This window comes from Octodon degus, unplaced genomic scaffold (assembly GCF_000260255.1).
Source record: "Octodon degus isolate 3935 unplaced genomic scaffold, OctDeg1.0 scaffold00012, whole genome shotgun sequence".
Classification (NCBI taxonomy): Eukaryota; Metazoa; Chordata; class Mammalia; order Rodentia; family Octodontidae; genus Octodon; species Octodon degus.
The window spans coordinates 662,070-670,356 of NW_004524588.1; the positions used below are offsets into that span (position 1 = coordinate 662,070).

Here is an 8,287-nt window from a genome sequence, read left to right on the forward strand (position 1 = left end):
GAAAGAAAGAAAGAAAGAAAGAAAGAAAGAAAGAAAGAAAGAAAGAAAGAAAGAAGAAACAAAAGGACTCCAGGTATATAGCTGTGTGGCACAGTGCCTATCTGAGAAGAGCAAGGTCCAGAGTACAATGCCTGGTACAAAAAAAATGTGGGGCTTATTTATTCATCTTGTCCAAAGTGTTATTGCCCTTTATCTTGGTGCACACAGGGGTGATCATGGAGCAAATGTGGTGAGAGATGGATAAAATTTAAATGTTTCAGGGAAAATGGAAGAATGCCTAATACTGGGGGAAAGGCAGAGGATGAGGAAGATTCTTGTGAGGATGCACTCAAGCATTCAGTGACAGTTTTAGAGGAGCACATAGAAGCTCTAATGTCATTCGCATGCACAGAAAAAAATAACCCAACATTACTGAGTATTTGTCATACTGTATGTTATTATCTTGGGAGCCTTTGGAGAATGTTTTACCAAACATAAATGTATCAAATATTAGATAGAGCCAAAACACATATTTGAATCAGTGAAGAAACTTAATTATTATAATAAAAGAAGAGCAAAAGATTCAAATGAAGATGTCTATATATGTGAACTTATTTCTGCAAGCACTGGTAGAAATTAGAATGTTAAATATTACTGTTAGTACACAGCAATATTGTAGCAATGACCACATTGAGGCCATTAGCCAATTTTGACACTTTTTATAACATTTAGTCAGGATTTGCTTAAGCCTCTAACATTGAACTTTATTTTTTCATTTATATGTTTATTTGCCACAGCATCTCTCTATGCAGGTCAGACTCACAGTGATCCTCTGATCTCAGCCTCTCCATCACTAGGATTACAGACATACATATCTATGGCAGCATGGTGCCCCTGGTGTTACTGGGCCAGCATGTCATGCAGTACTGGGGATCAAACCCAGGTCCTTGTGCATGCCAGGCATGTGCTTAGACTGCCAAGCTATCTTTGCAGGGCCTAACTTTGAAATTTTTGTAACTTCTTAATATTTAGAAAGCTCCATAAACCAGTTCATATTCTTATTGACTACCATATACTTTAGAATTAGTATAATTTACATGCTGACAGACATAAACATATAGATTACAAAAAATAAAAACATGGAAATACTATAAATGTATTTTTAGTCCATGAGATTTCAGCATGCACTTTATCATGAGCTAAAATAATCTCAAGGTGACTTCATGTGAGGCACATTGAACCTGCATGAAGTTCATTAGAGCTGTATAGAAAAATGCAAGATTTTAAAAAAAGTAGGACTGCAGTCATCAGAAAATCTTTATGTTTCCAGATTTTATTTTGTGTACATGAGTTTTTAGGGAGAAGTAACATTTGAAATTATTGAATTCTCTTACAGACAATGAATGATTTTGAAAGAACCATATTTAAATTCACAATTGGAAGTGTAAGAAATGGCTTCATAGCACTGGTAAACTGTATGGACTGTGTCAAGAAAAGAAAGATATCTCCAGTTGATCAAATACTCACAACTCTGGCCATCTCCATAATTGGTGTGCTCTTCTCAGTAACCATGATTAAATTGGTGTTTATGACTGACCCAGATTGGTTAATGATGGCAAGCATGTTAAGAATGATGAATATTACCTGTATAGTGACCAATCATTTTAGCGTATGGCTCTCTACATGCCTCAACATCTATTATTTTCTCAAGGTAGCCTAGCTTTCTAACTCTGTTTTTCTTTACCTGAAGTAGAAAGCCAAAAAACTGGATTCAATGACACTGTCAATGTCTCTGTTTGTCTTGTTTTTGAATATCATAGTTATATCATTACCCATTTATACATGTATTGGTGGATCTAAACTAAACACATCTTTCAGTTTCTGTTTGAGGAACTCTACACGGTCTTTCAAATATTTTTATTCACCAACGCCATATTTTCATTCATACCCTACACTCTGTCCTTCACAGCCTATCTTCTGCTCATCTTATCCATGTGCAAACACCTCAAGAAGATGAAACAAAATGCCAAAGGATTCAGAGATGCCAGGGTCTTGGCCCACTTAAGGTCATGCAAACTGGGATGTCCTTGGTCTTATTTTATACTGTGTTCTTAGTTTTTCTTGTTGCACAGATTTCATGCATTGACTGTACAGTGATTTGATTGTTTCATTGGACTATTCTATGGGAGTCTCATTTTCTTTTTTGCATTCAGTTGTTTTGATTCTGGGAAACAGTAAATTGAAACAGACTATTTTATTTCTTCGATGGCTGAGAAGTAGGTATAAGAATACAGAACTCTCAGGGGCCTGACCCTTAGCTCAATTGTTGGGGGCTGGGAAGATGGCTCAGCAGACTATGCACTTCCCTGGCAAGCGCAAGGGCCTGAGTTCAATCCCCAGTTCTACCAAAAAAAAAAAAAAAAAAAAAAGAAAGAAATAAGAATACAGAACTCTCAAGTCACTAAGACAGTTCTAGGATCTTTATACAAACTCTAGAGGAAAATAGCATCACAAAGAATGTTATTTGTAACTAATTACTTTCCAAATAGTCCTCTGATGTGTATAATATTATGTATTTTACAAATGTATGTTTAGGACTATCATGATCCAAACATAATATTAGTAGTAACTCCCACTACTGACAATAATATATGCAAATCTGCAGAAATAGATCAGCATAGGTCAAGTAAAGGTTAAAAGTCTTTATACTAACAGATAATGTCAGACTGGGGAGATAGCTCTGTGGCATAAGCACCTGCCTAGCAACAGCAAAGTCTTACGTTTAATCCCTGGTACCAACTCTACTACTCCCCCAAAAAAATACAAAACCAAAAAAATAGCGTAATAGTATCATCATTTGCCAATTATTAGCCCATTCCCTTGTGAAAAATATGAAAAATGTGATGTATAAAATGTATGTGTATAGAAACATGTGAATAGTTAAACTTGAGGTTTATAATTTCATACTTATAAAACAATTTTAATATAGATATAGCTTAAAACAATTGATAATTGCAGAATAAAATAGTGCTTGAAATCAAATACATTAAATTTATCCTTTAAAATAGAAACCTAATTTATGAATTCAAGAGTTCTTCAGAAACATAAGGCTGTCTTATCCTAATTTCTTATCTACATTATTACTTTCCAACTGAAAAGAACTTCCTAAAATATTTTACACTTCTTAGGAATGAGTTCACCTTTGGAATGTACTTTTTCTCCATCATAATTATCATACATGTACAGCAGTCTATTTAGTTTAGTACACAAGAACACCAAATCATGCCTAGGAGGTATTACAAATGCATTTTAAGGTCAATTTCTTTTACAGATATAAAATCATTCCTCTTACACATAATTGTTTGTAATGATTGATTCACTTCTTCCTTGTAATTATTTTTATCATTGGTTTGGATTGGCTACATAATAAAATGGTTCAAATATTAAAAAAACTTAAGCAATTGGAGAGCTTCTTGGCTCAGACAACAGACTTACACTGGCTTTGAGGTATAATCTTCATAGAATTATTTTCAGAGAGAATCATTTTCTGCTTATATTTTTTTTTCTGTATTTAGGGTGGGGTCTACAGGGTCTACAAGGTTTCACTATGAAGATTGGACTCATAATGATCCTCCTGTTCTTAGCCTCCAAGCACTGGGATTAAAGACGTGTGCCACCATACCCAGTCTGAATCACCATCTCAGCCTGCCCAGGGGGCGAGGCCTGTATGGCATGCAGGGGATTGAACCCAGCCACTGCGCTCTGCCTAAGCAGGTGCTATACTCCTGTGAGCTATCAGGCCAAACCATCATTTTATCTTTCCTGACCAAACCCTAAAAACATATCAAATGCATAGTATTATTAATAATGACAACTCTGTATTTTTTCTGCTCTGAGAAATTAAAGAAGGATACATTTTTCTAGTAGCACTTGATGAGGAATAACTTTCAGTGTATGCTGTACTTGAGGAAAAGTCATGTAAATTGCCACACAAATATAATAGAAAATTTGTACCCATCCAAGATAATTTGAAATTCAGACATTCTCTATGCAGAACTGACAGGTAATATCCAAAGAAAGAAATAACTAATTTTAGTTTCATGGGCAATATTTTACAAAATCATGTGCTAGAGGAAATCTTGCTTATATTTCAAAGTACTGGAGAATGTTACTCTCAATTCTGGGTCTAAAATATGTCTGCAGGGATTCAATTAATTAATAAGTATAATTTACATAAAATACTGGAAATGAGTCCTATCCCAGGCCTGGTGAGTATGTGGCAGAGGTTCTGGCTACCCTGAGCCAGCGGGCCCTAATGGTCCCAGCCCAGACACAGTGTGGGTGACACACTCGTTCACCCTCTTGGGATGCCCTGCATCACTCCATAGTATCCCCCAAACCCCATCCAGAGAGTAGGAATTTTTGTCGTGTACTGGAAACCCCCAGATCCAGTTCTAGTCCAGGCTTGATGACATGATATTTTACTTGGAAGAACCAAAAAACTCAACCAAGAAGCTACTAGAGTTAATACAGAAGTTCAGTAGCATAGCAGGTTATAAAGTCAATACCCCAAAGTCAACAGCATTCCTCTACACAGACAACAAACACACTGAGAAGGAAATTATAAAAACAATACCTTTTACAATAGCACCGAGGAAAATGAAATACCTTGGAATTACTAACTAAAGAAGTCAAAGATCTTTTCAAGGAAAATAACAGTACTGTCTTAGTTACTCTTCTCTCGTTGCTGGGACAAATACCTGACACTCAAAATGAAGGAAGGAAAGGTTTATTTAGCTCACAGTTACTGATGGTTTCAGTCCATACTCAGCTGGGTCCACGCAGAGCAGCACATAGCAGAGGTCAACCTTTCATGGCAACGACAAAGAACAAGAGCAAGGGAGGGGTAGCAGCAGCTCAAGCAGCTAGCTTCTCTTTCCACCTTATATTTTAATGCAAATTACATGCCCCAGGGTAGGAGAAGTACTCACACATATGGGTACTCCCAGTACTTACCCACCTATGGGTAATCCCAGCACTACTAAAACCCATAATCCCAGCCTTGGATCACACATAATCCCAGTGGATCATGAGTTAACACAAACTCTAGAAGTCCTCACCCCATGACTACATGAGGCTTTGGGGGGACAACTAGACACAAACCATAACAAGTACTCTGAAAAAAGAGATAGTAGAGGATTTCAGAAAATGGAAAGATATTCCATGCTCCTGGATAGGAAAAACCAACATTGTGAAGATGGCCATACTCCCAAAATTTCTGTACAGATTTAATGCAATCTCTATCAAACTACCACAAACATACCTCACAGAGGTAGAGAAATCATTCCTAAAATTTATCTGAAAACAGAAATACCTAGAATAGCAAAGGCAATCCTGGGCAATAAAGACAAGTCAGGAGGCATTACAATTCTTGATTTGAAATTATACTACAAGGCTACTGTGAGAAATTCAGCATGGTACTGGCAATAAAATAGACCTGAAGGTCAGTGGAATAGACTAGAAGACATTGAAGCCCCTTCGAACACACTCATCCATGTTATTTTGACAAAGGTGCCAAACATACTCACTGGAAGAAAGATAGCTTCTTGAACAACTGGTGCTGGAAAAATGGCTCTCTACATGTCAAAAATAAACTTGACCCAGATCTATCACTATGCACTAAACTAAAGTCAAAATGGATTAAAGATCTAAAAATTAAAGCAGAGACAATAAATTTCCTGGAAGAGAATGTAGAGGAACTCTTGAAGACATAGGGGTAGGCAAAAACTACATGAACAGGAATCAAATCACATGGAAAACAGTTGAAAGAATTAACAACTGGGACCTGCACTTGCTCTGAAGTTTTTTCAAGTAAAAAGAAATTACCAACAAAGTGAAAAGGCAACCTGAAAATTTGGAAAAAATCATGACAAATAAGTACTCAGACAAAGGTCTGCTCTCTAGAATTTATAAAGAACTAAAAAACACTAGGGCCCCAAAATTTAAAGACCCAATCCAGAAATGGGCATCCGAGATGAATACATGCTTCTCAGAGGATGAAATTAAAGAAGTGAATAAATATATAAAAAAATGCTCCACATCACTAGACATTTGTGAAATGCAAATTAAAACAACATTGAGATAATATCTCACCCCAGAAAGAATGGCTATCATAAAGAAATCACCCAACAACAAATGTTGGAGAGGCTGTGGTGAAAAACGAAGCCTTCTACAATGCTGGTGGGAATGTAGCCTGGTGCAACCATTATGGAAATCAGTATGGAAACTCCTTAGAAAAGTTGGACTGGAAATCAATTTAAACCAGCTATTCCTGTACTGGGAATTTTCCCGGAGGATCTGAAAACATCATATCATAGGGATACATGTGTGCCTATGTTTATAGCAGCACAATTTGTGATAGCTAAATCTTGTAAACCACCAAGATGCCCATCACCTGAGGAATGGTTGAAAAAGATGTGGTATTTTTACACAATGGAGTATTATTCAGATATTAAGAATGATAAACTTGAAGCCTTTATATTGAAGTGGATGCCACATGAACATATACTCATAAGTGAAATAAACCAAACACACACATGTAAATATCATATAGTTTCCCTAGTATAAGAACTCAAAAGAAGAAATCCAAACAAAAAGATATAATACAAGCAAAAGGAAAGCAGAATATTAAGGACTAACTAATCAAGAGAGGGAAAGGAGTAGAGCTAGGAAACATAACAATGACAAGCCATACAGTTATATGTAGAAGATGAGCAAGGCAATGATCCGGAGAATGTTCAGAAGATTCTTTAATCTAGGAGTTAACTGGAAAGATTCTCACCTTGACTAACTATATATACTGATACCTGTAAACTAAGCAACTGCACTGAAGATAGTAGTCTGTAATGGTAGTTTCATGCTTAGCGTGTCTGTCTTTCTGGTCTTCTGAATACGTGCTGCTTGTCATGACATGCTGGTTGCTGCTGTGCTTTCGCTCAGGTAGATGATTGTTCAAAAATAAGGGGGTGATGAATGAATGTAAGAGATAGGAAAAGGAATATTGTGGGACTGTACTGCTTCAAGGTTGTATATGATTAGATTTTTGGACTTATGCGTAAATATAAAAAGTATATAATACTTTATGCCTTTTTAAAAAAATATATTCTAATTTTTAAATGTTTTTTCATAATATTCTATAGGGACTTAAAGTTCAACATATCAATACTTGATGAAAAATACCTGTTCCATGTAATGCATAAAATGTTTGATATTCAGACAGATAGTGAGAATAAGTTTAACAGCCTAGGTTGTATGGTAATAACAATAAGCTTGTCTTCTGGATGGTTAACTACCTAAGTTTGCAGACCAAAATTAGAGAAAAAGGAGGGCCACAAGGAAAGCCAATACTTTGGTCCTAACATTCTAAGGTCACTTATGACTCAGAATATATGAGAACTTGTACTGTAATGTCATGTAACTCAGTAGTGTCCCAAATTTTTTGATCAAGAAGATTATGGGGCCAGTGAGGAAAGTGATCGATGATGTAGAGTGCATTCTATTCATTAAGAGAATGTAACTATATATCTATCCTAAGCACTTTGAATACACAGATACAAAATGGACATTCATCTGTATACCCTTTTTTTGTTAAGTTCTGTTATTTGAATATTATAGGTGTGTAAACTCAACAAAATATTTTAAAAGAGTCCACTTGTCCATAATAGTATTGGGTCTTCCGCTTCACTGGCAATGTCAGAAATTGTTGACGTGAGTCCCCCACAGCTCAACATAGCAGCATGGTTTTACTTCCTAGATATCTTTTTCATACTTTTCTACTGGATGGTTAAGGCCAAGGTAAAGCAGGACCTATGCAACAAGAGTTGTAGCTCTTGGGTCTGAGAAGGTCAGTGAAATCCCCTCAGGATTTATCCTGAGATCCTGTAACTCAGATTGTAGAAGCTTTGTCAGTGTCAGCCATGTGGATGAGTCATGGCCATTGCTTGGCCAATGTGCTCTCTGTGAAAACCTGAGAGAGTATTTTCTCTCCTTGTGACTCTCCTTAGGCACACTCTACATCACTGATCACTTTACTCTTTGGCCCCGTAATCTTCTTGATCAGAAAATTTGGGACACTACCGAGTTATGTCACATTACAGTACAAGTTCTCATATGTCCTGAGACTTTATTGACCTTAGAAGGTTAGGGCCAAAACATTGGCTTTCCTTGTAGCTCTCCTTTTTCTCTAATTTTGGTCTGCAAACTTAGGTTGTTAACCATCCAGAAGACAAGCTTATTGTTATTATCAAAC

The 8,287-nt window shown here is 36.4% G+C and overlaps 1 pseudogene; it reads left to right on the forward strand.

Moving 5' to 3' along the window:
- The first annotated feature begins 1,378 nt into the window (after positions 1 to 1,378).
- LOC105741446 overlaps positions 1,379 to 8,287 on the forward strand; it is a 26,593-nt pseudogene continuing 19,684 nt past the window's right edge.